Raw genomic sequence first — 16,922 nt, 5'->3', positions numbered from 1 at the left:
ACTTTTTTAATTCGGGAAAAAATGACAAAGCTCAAAATTTAGCCGAATGGGGGAATATAAGGGGCATGACTAATCCAATATACCGTTTTCGCGGGAATTCAATATCATTTTTTTTTTTTTAAATCCTCTTATAAGTACAAAAATCCTTCTTGTTTTTAATTGACTCTTATTCATTAAAAATTTGAAAAATAATCACGATATTTACCTATTGTCCATAACAAGAATAATGCAATGGTAAACAAGTATCTCGTGATCAATTTTAGCCTTTTTATTAAAAATTAAACCTTTTCTTTTACTGGTAATACTTTTCGGTCCATCGGTTACAATTTAAACAATTTTATTTAGTTGAAGACGACGTCTCTCTGAGCATTTACTGAGAGCATTTGCAATATCTTCACCACGAGCTTGACATTTCAGTGGCAATAAAAAAGTTTTTCACTAGAATCCATTGACAGAATATGCGTAAAATGAAATTTTGGCTATGTGAGCCGCACTCAAGTGGCTAAAGAGCAACATGCGGCTCGCGAGCCGCGTTTTGTCGATCAATGCCTTTAAGTGTCGAACTATTAGATAGAGGGCAAGCGCTCTATCAATTTAATGTTTATGATGTACAAAACGTTTTAAATTTATGAGGTTCATAGTCCATTGATCGATGATACACACACGTGCTAAATAATTTAACCTGAAATATATTGTAACGACTCCAAGAAGAAACTTAAGGTTTTCTAGTGAATTCTATACGTTATATTCTGCCAAACACGAAAGCAAAATCTTGCAGTACATTTATTTATTTAAACACTTTATATACAGTTTACATACATATGCATATGGGCGGGCATATTGTCTTAAGACGATTTTTTCCTACCTACCCAAACCCTTCAATTTGAGAAAATCAGTGGTATATGAACATATTGATGATTTATCAATAATTTGATTTTTGATCGCGCCACTTGCCCGCCAGCAGATGAATGCTTAAATCGATGGTTCACGGAATGCGTTATCCTTTATTTACTTTTGCCACGGAACCTTAAATACAGTGACTGCAATCACCTACCTTATTCTGGGTTCTGGCACGTTTATTGTCTGAAACTTTTATCGCAGCAGTAAGAATCAAGAAGGAGGGGCACTTGATGATTACACAACACAGTGGATTTAATAGTAATTGATCGCAAGATATGTTCTTTGCGATCGCGGTGAGAATATAAAAAAAACACATGTACACACAATCAGTTCAGTTGTTATTCTGGCACCGGGACAATATCGTTACCCACGGTATGCAAATGCAACATCTTAACCAGGGCTCAGTAGGTAGCAAATAAATTAGAACGCCTCATACTAGCAAATTTGTTATAAATATGGGTGTGTACACATAGAGTTAATGTGGCGTAACTATTTGTAGAACGAAATATTAGTTTATAAACATATTTTGGAAGAAGTACAATTTGACTAAATGTCTACAATATACTATGAAGAGAGGAGGGGTACAGAGAAAAGAAAAGAGGGAGGAAAAGGGAAAATACATGAATATCGTTCCTACCAGGGAGACACGAAGAACAAAGGTACGCGGTCTATAAAGAGACCACGAGGATCAAAGAGGCGTGGTAACGCCCAGTCAGTTCCAGTACAATCAGATCAACATCTTATCGCCGTAACATTCGCGCGACATAATTTAATTAATTATTTATTAGCCATGTAATAAATACGCATTAAACAGAACCCTCTTTTGTCAATCACCAACTGGGTAAAGATCACCACCTCACCACAATCCTTCCAAATTCATGATAACATTTTTTTATTAAGCACGTTCTTTAGTGCATTATTAGGGTGACCTTATATTTTATATATGGAATTGATTTGCCGATTGTACTTTATAATGTTATTGATTTCGTCGCCAGGTGTATCACCTTGACGAGCGAAAAATAAAATTAATCAAAGCGTTCTATAATTAAATATCTAATACTAAGGGTAGCTTTCGTCATATGGAACACTGACGCGCCCATAACTAGATCCGATAGTAAGGTGGCGAGAAAAACGTGACGCGAGTGATAACACTTACATTTTTTTTTAATAAATAAATATTTCGATTGAGATGAAGAGGTATTTAGAGAAAGTGTAGGGGTCAAGACGCTTGACTCACGCACGGAAGGTTCCGGGTTCGATTCCCGGTGAGAACACAAAAATTAAAAATGTGATTTTTCTCAAGCCTGGTTGTTTTGTAATGTAATTCACCAATGTAATTGGGCATCCTGGCCTGTTGTGGTGCAAAAAAAAAAAAAAAAAAAAATTAAAATTAAAATCATCGACTGTTAGTTTTATTCGCATGTCCCATTTATAATTTTCTTAAAAATCATGTGTTTACATACATCTTATCATCGACGCACGCCAATTATTCGGTCTTTTGACACGTACACTTCCAGTATTGGTTGGATTTAGTCGAACTATGTCTTTCGGTCTTTCTCGTTTTCTACATCCATCAACATTCGCATTGTAAATCCTTCTAGCCGTTTCGCTGTCGTTCGCTCTACATGTCCAAACCAATGCACCTCTCCTTTTTGCTATTTTGTCGATAATGCTTGTCTCAGCCTAACGTAATAATAATAATAATATTTAAGAAAAAAACACATTATGGTGTGGTAATGGTGGGGTATTGCACCCGCAGACAGCACAGCAAGAAGCGACAGCAAGGTGATCCACGGTCACTCGATTAAATATTTTATACTCACCCGAACGACAGCGGACCACCCCGCTATCACCGTTTACTATACTTCCCACAATTCATAATCATATATACATATCTGCGTTAAAAAATGATACACAAATAAAACACTATGTTTTAATGGCATTGTGCCTTGCCCAAGAGCCACATCGCCACAGCACTTGAAAACCTCTGTAGTGGTTTTATAACTAATTGATGAAGGAAGTTGGTTAAATAGTTTTATTCCACTACAGTAGTGGTAGCGCTGGGCCAATGTGGTCCTTAGTTTGGGGACAATGAGGGATTCGTTTGTGATAGTTCTATCGTATTGTGAATGGTCTGTATATTTCTGCGTGTGTATTTTTTGTGTATAAATGCATTTATTGAATGGTTGGTTAATAGTTAAGACAGGAAATTCTGAAAACCGTCAACTTGATGGATAACTATGGGGTTTTTTTATTGATTATTCTAATTGTGGCTTTTTGTGATTTACTGATGGGTTCTAAGTTTGATTTTGCTGCAGCGTCCCAACCAATTATGCCATAAGAGAATGTTGACTGGCATAGAGCGTAGTAGGTGTTTTTAAAAGTATTTTTATCACAAATTTTTCTCATTAACTGCAAGAAATAATAAGAATAATGGATGGATCTTGACATTTCTTGACAGCCTTATTCTATCACTCGCTCTCTTCATCCATGTTTTACCAGCTATCGAGGCAATGTCATCGACCCATCTTTTTTGTGGCCTCTAACACTTCTTTTCTTTGCCCATAGTCTCCACTTTATTATTCTGGGTGTCCACTTGCTATCATTATACCTTGCTAAGTTTCCTGCCTACTGCCATTTAAATTTTGCTGCACGATTCATGATATGCACGACTCCGGTTTGGCACCTAATTCCTTCATCTCTGAAGAAATAAGGTGCGGAACCGGAGCCGTATGCTTAAATATTACATTATTTAAAAAACACTACATCCCTCTTAAGCTATTCTTTCGTTTATTTTTGTATTAAATATAGCAATAATAAGAAAAACATGCATTGTTGGCTTTTATAACACCTAGTGTTTTAAGCAACCCGCTCTTTTTCTCTTAGTAAATATAGACGCGACTGAGGTATGGAAGCTTAATCTACTGAAAACTTGGCTTGGCAGAACCCTTAATACTAGCTTACTATAGTTGCCGGTAGCAAATTGTGGCATCAAAATTAACATTAGAGTTGTGAAATTAAAAATAATTACGAATAGCAATAAAATACTAAAAAAAAATATTTCGATACGTGAGTCCGCAACACAACTACGTGACAATAGCCCGGTAAAGATATGTTTTTTTGTTACATTGAAATTTAAGAACTGACTGTAATAGGCAGAAATTCCAAAAATAATAGAGATGTTTTGAAAAGGGAAATATTCTGTTTTATCCACTTTTTCTAATAATTATTTAAACCTACTTGAAGTATTTATGGTTATTGGGAGTATTATTTTATCGTTTCTTACACAAACCTGTATTTTATGTACACAATTAAAAACCTTTTTAAATTTTGAAATTAAATAAACAGCGAAAACTTTTAATATTTTTAATGAATTTTCGTCATAAATTTTATTTTTAGAAATTTATAAAAAATATTGTCATGATAACCATCAGATTTTATACCACTGATCACTTTTAAATAATGTTTTAAATAAACTTTCTTGGAAATTCTAAAAGTTAAATTGGAAGGAAGAACTTGGAAAATCATCATAAAAAAAACTTAAAGAAAATCTAGAGGGATCTACATCCTTGAACATTTGAAGACGCCTATAAAAAGAAATCAATTTGAAAAAATAAAAAGGATTAAAAAATTGCTTCTGAAGGTAAAGATTGAAAGACTTTTGGAATCTTTTAAAGTTAATTTGACATGGGCAAAAATAAAAGTGTATATCAATATATGTTTGGTTTATTTATTTCGCGTGCTATGGAATTTTAATTAATAAAGAAATCATTTTCGTCACTCATATGAAGTCTATAAGATGTATACATGTACAAGGAACGTAAAAAAAATAGTATTGAGGTACAACGTTTTTATGTTTTCAAGCCTCTTGGGCATTAAAATTCAGTTATAAATGTAACGGATACTACGAAATACAAATAGCGTATACTAGTTCCTAGCATTCCAAATAGTTTTCTTTAATCAAATTATAATTGGCTGATTTAAGTATTATTTTTAAACTTAAGTCTGGAATCCTCAATAAAATACTTGCAAAAATCGTATTGAACATATTCAAAACTGTCTTTTCAGACGATTAAATCTCAAAAATAATGTTTTGTTTTCAAGCAGGACTGAGTCCAGTAATTTTCATAGGGTTCAAAATCTCGCAACTCGGCGTATCATGTTAGATATGAGCTTTCTCTGTTAAATTATTAATTACCTAATCGATAGCTCAGAAATTGTTAGAAGCATTTCATATCAAGTCCATGCCCGTAGATCTCGTCATTCTGTACTTTTCGTCATTCCGAGCTCACAAACTAATTAAATGAAAAATAGCACTCTTCAAAGACTACAGACCACCTATAAATGCTAATGGAAACAGAGAGAGAAAGGAAAGGAAATTGGAGTTGGAACTATACGATGTCTTCTTCACTTTATGTACTTTTTATTTAATTTTTATACTTTTCCTTTTTTTGTAGTTATTTTTTCTCTCCCTCTTCTTCTGTATTCATAATAAATTAATGTGAAATCTGTAATTGTTCTTACTTTTTTCAATTGTCCTCTTGTACCTTGTAGGTATTTATAATAAGGATTATGATTTCTACAATAAATAAATAAAATATGCTGTACATAAAGGGGGTATGTCTGAAATAAGCAAGACATAAAGGATGGACGTCAAATATCTAATAGGTACTCTTTTTAAGATGGAATGTTTAAGTTAATTATATGATCTAAAAATATTCATTCATAAAATTTATTGTTTTTTATTTTAAATTAGTTTTATGATGATTGGTTTTTGGAAAAATCGTGATTTCAGGAACCAATTTTCAAAATACAATTTAAAGTAAAACTTCATTTTTATCGTGTTGGGCATTTAATGTGATTGCGAATTACTTTGTGGGTATTAAATATGACAGAAATCAGGCGGTAACACTTAAAGTATCAATTATCTCGGAAAATACAACCTTTACGTCAAATTTTATTGAACAAAACTGTTAATCATGTGAACTGCCGTCAGATGGAATTATTCGCCAAAAACATATAAAAAATTACATTGTAACCAGTACATTTTTGAGTAGGTATTTTGTTACAGGATTAAGTTTCCCTCTGGCAACTCGCAGTTTTATTGTATCTATTGGTTGGGCTCGCTCAACTTGACAAGTCACCCATCTTCTTTACATCATCTAGGACTCCACGAAAATAATGGATTTCTCACCTTTTCCAGCCTTTCGACCCCACGTCGGGCGCCATTGTAATGGTCGATTGCGGGAAAGAACGTGCATTCACACACAAGATACAATAAAACTGCGTGTTGCTAGAGGGATCTAAATCCTGCGACGATGTACGTACTTGAAAATGTACTTGCCACAACAGCCATATTTTATATCCTTTACCCTTCATATACTCACATGCATATAATATAAATATACCATCTATGCCATATGTATACATAAATGGCGTGACTTATGATACTTAAATCCACAAATTTTGAATAACTTGTGACTGGTTTTATGTTTATTACAAAACTCGTATTTTTATTATAAAATTGGTCTTAACTATTCGAAAACAGTAATAATAAAGATTCTCAATGACATACTAGTAATTAAATTTATATTTTTTTCTCTAAAGAAAATTTTTACTAGTTGCTCTTTACTCATTTTCTTATATAACTTAAAAACGTTTACTTTTATTTAGCTGCAAAAAAAGAAAAACAAATCATAACCTTAATATCCTCTTCTGGGGTTGACATGTTTGGGATGTGTCTTACATCGAAGTATCATTACATCCAAGCATTATGAAAATTAATATCTCAGAAAGCTATTGAAGTTTGGAAACTGTGGTATGAAGCCATTGATGTAGTTGACTAACTAATTTTGTTTAAATGAGTTCGTATAATCTTTTGGACAAAATGTGAACATTCAACTAATGTTAACTTTGCCATAAGTCAATTTTCCAGTATAAAAGTCAACATCAAAAGAATCTTGGTTTAAAATTGATTTAATTTTACTGGAAACAGAATCGAATTTCATTAATTTATAATTGGATTCACTGTTTAAATTATACAGATTCAATATTAGTTATTGGCAGTTTTTTGGAATTATACAGGAATAATATAAATTATTGATACCCAATAAAGATTACTCAAATATTTATATTTCACTGTGTAATGGAAAGAATTTTTTACACTCTAGAGCTTTAGAGATTAAACGGTGCGTACTCGTAGGGAGGGTGTCGGTGTGGAGAAAACGTTCTGCCTTAGTTTTGGTGTTTTAAAAAGTTTTTGACGGGAACTTTTGTTGGCCGGCCTTACGTTTTTGCGATTTTCAGGCACATATAAAACTGTATCTACATAAATATGTATAAGTTTTTTTATTATTTTTATTTTATGTTCAAATTAATTTATATTTTATTAGGTAATTCAACAAAGACGCATACTAGAAAATAAACTATTTGAAGGTTGATACAATTTCACATGCGTTAATATATCTTCAATTATAGAACTACGCAAAATAGATATAATTAGATTTGTTATTGTTGTTTTTTTTTTTTTTATTTCTCGTACAATAAAATGAACAAGAAGTCTTACGTGTGTAGTTATTAACTAAGATTTATTATTAAGATAAAATTTGCAAAAGTTGGAATAGTATCATCGTGTATTTACTATGTAACTTAATCATTGTTGACTGTATGTTTCTGTCAAATAAATGAAAATAAACATTTTGTTTCGAAAAAATATATTGACTGTATCCCCGACACATGCGGGCACATATATTCATAATATTTATGCGGACACATTTATGAATATTGTTTTTACTACGGTTGTTAAAGTCAAATATAGCCGTTCTGTACGTGAAATAGAACCAGAATCCTAGACGGTTGTTTCTTACTCGATGGAAATTTTAAAGTAAAAATTCAGAAAAAGGAAATCAAATGGAGAAACTCCCGCGTCGTAGTGAAACGATTGGCGTGATTAGCTACCACGCTTGAAATCCCAGGTTCGATTCCAGACAAAATATAACGAATGATTGGTTTTTAATGTGATTTTAAACTCCAATATTACATTATCTTTAGACTGTAACCTGAAGCGTAAGACTTACAGATAAAATAAATATTTTGCGTTTGGTGACAGATCCAACTTTTTAATAAATATTTTAAGGTGACCGTCCTTAGGATCGAACTCGTGACCTCAAGTACGGTAGGCAAATGAGATTATCAATGTTTATGTGTCGCACCATGATTTTTTAAAGTTTTACAATTTTGAAATTACTCCGTTATTAACGCCATAAATTCTTGTTGGTGATTGTTGGTGGTTCTGTCGATTAGGGAGTTGGCTTTCTATCATTATATGGTTAGTTTATATGGGAAAACTTGTGACGTTATTCAAATTAGTTCATTTTTATTATTTTTCTAGTGCTTTTATTCTTACCGCGCGTTAGAAAACATTTTTCATACCCGATTTCCCGTAATAATAATAACAATGTTTGGATAATTTATATAGCGCCATTTTTGTGAAAATCACCTCAAGGGCGCTGAACTTCCTCGTTGGGTTGAAAAAAATTGCATAGGTTGCTGGTTTTATTTCACATTCAGAACTGCATACTTTATCCACCCGAATACCGAGAAGAATAAAAATGCGTATATTTATATTGAAATAACATTACCTGCAAAACAAATTCATAAAATAAAATCCATTACAGATTGAATTCTTCAACAATCACTAAAAGTGTGTTTTGATTTTCGTCGTTTTTTGCACAGAGCCTAAAAATCACGACTTTAAAGTATAAATGCTATTCCTCTCCTCCTCGAGAAAGATCGAAGGAAAGAGAGTGAGATAAAGCAGGTTTTGACTGCTAACAGGGTTTTCTATTAGGAAATTGGCATTTCGCGAGTCTTGTGTCACGTTATACGAAAATTTTGATGAACGGGTGACCCATTAACAATGAACCAGGAATAATCCTGTGAACGCCCCTAACCATAAATCGAAAAACGCTTCTAAGACAATTTCAATGGCAACGTAATTTTTAGTGAAGATAATATTTGTTAATGTAGAAGAATTCTCAATAAGCCCGCTAATGAGCATTTTATATTATGTACAAAGAGTTAAAAAATAATTGTATCGTTTATTCATCCCATACACGTAGATTTTTAATAAATTAAACAAAAGTTAAACATTGGATATAAAAGAAATATCAAAACAAATATAATCAGATTTTTAGTATGATACCCTTAAATTTATTCAATGATAAGAATCGCTCCACCCAACATCAGGAGAAACGTAGCAGTGGACACAGAGAGACACAAACAGACCCATGACCCTATACACCCCCTTTACGACATCGAATGGCTCCTCCGAGACTGGGATCTAGAAAGAGTTTCCTCAAGGTCACAACTGACTTGGAGACCTCTGCAGAAAAACGCAGAGAGGATCTGTGGAGAGAGGAACTCGAGGATAGGCTCTGGATAATGCCATCTGAAAACACAAACACCGCTCACAATTTGGACTTCCCTACGTAGAAAGTTCTCAATAGACTAAGGGTAGGGATGTCTAGGTGCAAATACAATCAACGGAGGTGGGGTTTCCTGGAGAGAGATGACATGAACTGCGAATGTGGAGAGGTGCAGGATGATCCTCATCTACTGCGGTGCCCACAAATGCAGTTAACTTGAGATGATAATGATTTGAGGATGGCCACTGACAAGGCGATAGCTGTCGTTGCACACTGGAGTGGCAAGGTCTTAAGTCCGGACCCGATAAGTAAGAAAGTTAGTATGATCATTTTTTATCTAATTAAACAAATCATCAGAAACATTCTACAATCCCTCGTTTATGTGAAGTATTTAACAAGAATTTAAATAGTCTTGATATATTTAACACTCCATATATTAAATACAGAAGAGAACTAATAGTCTTGATTCAGAATAACAGAGAATAGACGTTTTGTCTCTTTTCTTCCTCGTTGTCATGAAATCAAATGCAATTTTCCACTCCTACTTTTTTCAATCATCCTTCACCACACCTTATCAATTTCCTTCTTTTCCTTCCCACCATCTCCTTGTATTGTCCATATTTTTTTTATTTTAATATAAAGTATATATTTTCTTTATATAGTTTAAACTTTCAACCGTCGTCGCTTTATTGCAGTATAATTAAGTGAATACATATAATTGGAGGGCAGGCTCAACTATGTAAAAAAAAAAGTTTTTATTTATAATAATTTAATCTATTTGTATTCAAAATAAAAAAATCTAATAAATGTTTGTACGAAAATATAATTCTCTGTATTTGGATGTTATCCAATTTAAGTAACAAGGCTCTCAAATATTCTTATTAGATTTTTTTAGCAAAACATGTAAAAACTATTCATGTTTTATTTTACTGCTAATAATACCACTATGATATTCAATGTCGTTGCTTTGTTTATGAAAAACTTGGCCATCGTAAACAATATTTTTTTCAGTCAGAGTCAGAAAGACTGTTTGATTCCATAAAAAATAATAAAGGCCTCTATATATATCTAAACCCAATGTTTCCCTTTCAAAAACAATTTTTTTTCAAAGTGTATCTTTTTTATTAGAAAGAAATAGGTTTTTAATAATGTTTATTAATATTATCGATAGAGACGAGGTTGTCAATTTTTTTAAAGTTTGAGTTTAGCAATTAGCAAAAATTTACAAATCTGCTATCCCTCCATACTTTTGCTTTTATTTGCTTTTTATTTATCTTGGTATTTTTATGTTTTTTCATTATATATTTTTGTTTTATTTTATTTAGTTCTTACTCTTATTTAGCATATTATTTATTACTCTTATTACTTATATTTCTTACTATAAGTATAGAGTGAGTTTCTAGAAAACATATCTCAATTATCATTTCAATTATGTTTTTAATATATATATATTATTTTTCTATTGATTTTAATGATACTATTATTTTGTTATTTTTTTAAATACTATTTTACTATTATTTTGTTGATTTTAATGAAACCATTTTTTTGTTTATTTGATTATGTATGAATATAAATTTGTATAATTTATATTTTAATATTTATATCTGGTTGTCTTTTTTAAATTGTATTCTTTGGAATTTTACTAATTTTCAATTATACCTTGTTTTTCATGATTGTTATTCTATTGCATCACATGTCACTATAATTTAATCTAATTAATGTTACTTTGTTTTTTTATTGTTAATTATTATGACTTGACACCGGCATAGCCTCAAAAGCCTTAATCAGTACATTCATATTTTAACGAGTGTAATTTTGAATGAATAATTAAAATAAAATAAATCAATTATACCCAAGAGCTATCTGCTTACTTTTAATTTTTGTTTTAACTGCATTTTACACTTTAGTTTTCCATTGTTTGTTTTCATATTTTCTGCTCACTAAACAACATTTTGAGCTTGTCTCAATGTTTATAGACAATAACTGGATTTCACCGTCTAGGGATTCGTTACGATCAACAAACCACAACAAGGATGGAAAAAATTTTAGAGAAGGAAATATGGTAGTCTAGACATTTACAGGGCTTATTACCTGTTATTGGCTGGTTAAAGTCGCTACTTTACACTATGTATTCATTTACCATTTTGCCCATGTTTGAACATTTAAATTTCTACAATTTTTACATCTTTTGATTTAAGTGAAATTAAAAAACTGTAATTGTATTGTTGGGAACAGATTTAAATGATCGAATTATTTTACATAATAGGCAATGCCTGAAAACGATTTTCCAAATTTTAAACTTTTTCTTGGACCTGTTGGTTTTATTACAATATTTTGAGTTTGTCTAAACGTTTGTGGACCTTTGAGACTAAATTTCACATACTAGATTTCCATATTCTTTTCTTTTAAATGTTTTTCATCCCTGTTGTAATTTGTCAATCTTATCAATTGTTTATTATTGTACTTTTTTATTTGTGAGTTAAATAAAAAAATAGACAGAAAAAAATGATTTTACTTCGCTGTAAAATTATTTCAGTTGAAGAAAAAATCGGCCATTGTATTTTTATCGGAGACAGAAATATTGAAAGCCATTAAGATCGTCGACATCCCTGAAGATAAAAAATGAGTTAAGCGAACGGTAATTAAATTAGAGGAAGACAGACAGGACAAAGAATGTTTATGAATGACTTAGAATGATCGGGGGGGTAGTAATGTTTCTGACGTTTCATCAAAGTAATTAAGAAGGGCAATCTTTCACAGGAAGAGGTGGATTATTCCAGAAATCTAGAGAGTAGAAAAGCGCTAAGATGGAAAGAAAATAATTGTTATGAAAAAAAGAAAAAGAAACACGTATTAAATACTGCCATGAAAAGATCCAAGTGATATATCGTATTTTATTAACGATGTTTGATAATATAATAAGATAAGTTCAAAATAGTATGAGAGATTTTTAATATTAAGACATGTGACAATTGTAATTAAAATTAAATGCTTACTTTACAATCCCGAGCGTATTTAAAATTTATTTTTTATTAATTAATTCTAGATTTGACGCATCAGATTTTATCAAGATTTATGTGAGAAGAACAAAGAAATAATGTGTGGAAAAAAATACTATTAGCATTTGATTCAGGCAGAGGAAAACTTGTCGAAATCCGGCGCTCCCCAAACACTAGATTCGGAGATCGAGCTTTTACCGTTGCCGGCCCCTCTGCCTGGAACCAATTGCCTTCAAACTAACGAATCATCGACAGCCCCAGTCAGTTCAAATCTCAACTGAAATCTCACTTCCTTATTTCAGTATACCCTCAATTTTAAATTAGAAAATATAATACGTCACTTTCGTTTAGTTAGAATGTAAGTTTAAGTATACAACTGTAAAGCGCTTTTCAGCTGATTTTTCACAAAAATAGGGCAATAAAAATCAGACAAATAAATTAATTATTACTATTTTTACTAGTGTAATATATTCTTTAAATACATGTGAAGCATTTTAGTTATTTATTATTTTTAAAATTAAAGCACTTTATTTTTTTTACCACTTAATATTTATTTTATTACCGATCGGTTTCGTAACCCCACAAATTTCTTTATCAAGGTTTGATTTAGACATGAATTTTAGATGGAGTATAACTAAGTCAATAAACGTTTCAGATATTTATGTATAAAATAATTTAAGAAATATTTATGTTCAAATGCAGGCAGAATAGACGTTACAGGGTGTAAATAAATCGCTGAAACCAACCAAAAGTCATAAAAATGCATACATTTTTACATTTTCTTCCTCAATATGTTTTTCCAACTTTTTTTCACTACACGTGTTATTTAAAAATCAAAAAAATAAATATCGGCCCTCCTTAGTAACAAGTTTTTTTTCTTTTTACTGAGGTTAATTGGTGTCAAGTTGTTTAATCTCCTGAACCAAATTAAATTGAATAAATTGAAGTCAGAGCTCTAAAAGCTTTAGAATTAATGTTCAATTTCCATTACATTCATACGAATTTCAGTTAAAAAGATGAATGTTGCTTCACATACTGAATCATTATTTCTGAAATTGAATTGATAAATTGATGAATAGATTTCCCCGGGAAAATCGGAATATTAAAATGGTGGCCTATAAAAGGAATAAATCAAACGAAAAGTTAAAAAAAAAAAAAAGTACTTTGAAATAAAGATGTTTTAATACTTTTTTATAAATTAAACAATTTTTATGATAAAAACTCTTACCTGGCCGAGAACAATCCAATCTGCAAAAAAATAAAATGTACATTAAAAACATGTTTTATTTTGATTTATATATTTAGCATCGGTCTCGCGGTGTAATGGTAAGAGCGTTTGCCTATCACGCAAGAGGTCTCGGGTTCGATTCTCGACATGGTTGATATGAAATATTTATTTAAAAGGGTGTTTTCACACTAGAATATTAATTCATAGTCCCTGGACTGGTACCTAAAGCGTAAGACTGATCATCTTACCTTCATTTAACAAAAATGATCAAGATACGCTGCGAGCAGTGGTCTATGCATCATTAGGTGTGAAAAAGGAAGGACTATTATGAAGTAAAAAGTACCTTTGTGTAACATTTTTTTGTCGATGTTTGACGATTTTTGTCTAGGAAAGATGAATCGCAGTATTTAGATTCAAGTAAACATTTTGTTTCATAATTACGCACTTTGAAAGAATTACCCCATAGAAAGTTAAAGTTATCTGGATAAAAACTTTAAAAAATATTTTTTAAATCATAAGATCCATTATGATATTTTTTATATTGTTTATAAACAAACAAGAGCATGAGAACCTTGGGATTTTTCCTGCGGACGATTGAGGATGTCGAATAAAAATAATGAAAACATTGTGTATTGCCCCTAGTGCTCAAGTCAACTCGAATATAATCCAGTTGTATGGTTACCGTATAACAGGGTTCATGTTAAGAACATCGAAAGAGTTAAGCATATTTTTTTTCATTTTTTTTTTAAATTCAATTTTAAACTAACTACACTAATTGAATATTTAAATTATAAAAACTTAAACGTTTTTTTGAATATGCAAACAGTAGAATGCAAACAAAAATTAATCGACCTACTTTTTTAATTTAACATATTATTTTATTTTATTTTGGAAAAAAATAATATTTGCTCTCTTATGATTTACCCAAATATTATATTTTAAGAGCCTTTTTAACGAGTTGTAAATGACTCAATGGTTACGCCACATTTACTTTATGTGTACACACATGTATACATAACACATTTACTAGGATTAAGCGTTCGAATTTATTTGCTACCTACTGAGCCCTGGTTAAGATGTTGCATTTGCCTACCGTAGGTACCAATATTGTCTTGGCCCTAAAATAACAACTGATCTGATCGTGAGTCCATGTGCTTTTATATTCTCACCGCGATCGCGAATAAAATATTTGCTATGAATAACTAATTTATCTACTATGTCTCGTAATCGTTAAGAGCTCCGCCTCCCTGACTTTGTTATATTTTATTTTGATATTACGGGCTTATTTTTTTCAAATTTTAAAAACTGTATTTTTTAAAATAACATGTACGTAAATTTTCTTTTCTTTTATCGAACTTTTTATATTATATATGTGATCTATATCTTAGTTTGCGATCTCAAAAGGGGTGTAACAGGGATGTGTAATGTCACCATGGTTGTTTAATATTTACCTACCTGGACAACTGTATGAAAGATATAGAATGTATGGGTATTGGAGCAAAAATTGATAACTTTTCAGTAAGCTTCTTGTTGTATGCTGATGATGCAGTTCTGTTAGCAAGCAGCAACGAGGATTTGCAAAAAATAGTCTCAAGAATGTATGATGTATGCCTTGAGAGCCAATTGGCGATGAACGAAAGTTAGTCAAAAGTGATGGTATTTGAAAGGGGAAGTGAGGTTACTGACTGCAAAATAAATATAAACATAGAATGTCTCTAACAAGAAAAAAAAATTGTGTATCTTAACTGTAAACTTTTAATTTTATGTTGTTTAGATACTCATTTTGTATAAATTTTATGTAAAAGTCAAATGAATGAAAAATTAATAACATAAAATAAAATAATATACTCTGTTTATATTGTATTTCAATATAATGTACCTAGCTGCTTTGGACTTTTACAGTATTTTTTTGCGTTCCTTTCTTTAACTTCAGCCTTAAATCATTATTCATATGTTTGGAAAAAAAAACTTTAATGATCTTCCAGAAATCTTCAAATCAATATAAAATATTTCAAGATTCAAATCTCAATAAATAAAAAAACACGTGAGACTAACCTTTTAGAAAGGCCAGATTTTTAGAATATAATATCTTATTTTAAGGAATCTGTTTTAGATAGTAAAAATGAAATGTAAATAAAATTTAATGCATGTATGCAAACTCCCTCTCTAAACACGAGTTATTTTTTTATTTTATATATTTATTTACAATTTTAAAAAACCCGTTAGGGTTACATTAGAAATTTAATATTTTCTAGTCATTTTATGTCTCGTCTAGTCTAGTTAGTTTAGTCATCATGTGCTTTTTCAGGTTGATTTTAAATTTGTCTTCAGTAAAAGTTTTCAATTAGTAAGGTAAGTCGTTGTAGTGTTTAAGTCCATTATATAGTATTTTTGACTGTCCTGTGTTTGTCTTTGCTTTTTCAATATGATAGTGTTGTTGTTGTCTGGTGTTATATTTGTGTATGTCAGCATTTTTGACTAATATTATGTCGTCGTTCTGTATGTTTATTTACTCTATTAGAGAGGTAGAAACGTTATTATTAATTGTGTATGTTCAAAGCATTTGTAATTGTATAACATATTTAATCACCAATTTTTTTTCAATAAAGAAAAATACATATGTATGTTTGAATTTGATTTTTTGATCATTTTTTTATATTTTTTAATGTCTTTTTCCAGATTTTCTTTTTTTCACAGCTTCTTTATATTTTTCTATACCAAATACATTTCTCAAGACTGTGGTGTCTTTTATTTCTTTATACTTGATTTAAAATTTTATATTGTTTACATACTTATCTTTTATATTACTTTTATGAATAAAAACCTTACGGGCCTGAAAAATTAATGAAATAAAAAATAAATATTTCAAATAAAAAACGAATCAGTACGACCAAATAAACTACACAATAAAGCTTTCAACCCATTTCAAACCTTTTACAAAATTCATCGAATTTGTGTGAGGATTTTACATAGAAGTAAATGTTATTTGTTTCGAATTACATTTCAGGCTATACCTATTTTATAAAACAAATTACCCAGAAAACAATTTTGTTGTTCTGACTATTCAGTTCATGTCCGGGCTGATGGGGAAAACAATGATGTGTTTGGAATAGAACAAGAATCCTGGATTTCTCACATTTTTTAAAAGGACGAACTCGCCATGCTTGATTTTTTTGGCTAGTCAGCAGGTAAGAATATATATATGGAAGGTAATTTTAAAAATTCACCACTACATCTAATTGAGAAAATTATTTTTTAGATTTTTTTCTTGCAACTGGCGGGAATCTAACCCACGATAACAGTTTCACAGTTGGTCTTCTAACCAACTGCGCCACGGCACTTGTTTTCAAGATACATTTAAATTTTCGT

General features: G+C 30.8%; 1 protein-coding gene across 1 annotated transcript in view; it reads right to left on the bottom strand.

The window, feature by feature from the left end:
- Positions 1–16,922, bottom strand: part of LOC148274036 (uncharacterized) — a 296,176-nt gene that overhangs the window by 197,629 nt on the left and 81,625 nt on the right. The window contains exon 2 of the mRNA XM_088237724.1: positions 13,554–13,573. The gene's annotated coding sequence lies outside the window, so the exon portion shown is untranslated. The remainder of the gene's footprint in view (positions 1–13,553; positions 13,574–16,922) is intronic.

This window comes from Micrasema longulum, unplaced genomic scaffold, assembly GCF_059751315.1.
Source record: "Micrasema longulum isolate JH-2025_06_02 unplaced genomic scaffold, ASM5975131v1 h1tg001775l, whole genome shotgun sequence".
Taxonomy (NCBI): Eukaryota; Metazoa; Arthropoda; class Insecta; order Trichoptera; family Brachycentridae; genus Micrasema; species Micrasema longulum.
Note: the sequence above shows the minus strand (reverse complement) of the source record. Positions and strands in the feature narration are given on the sequence as shown.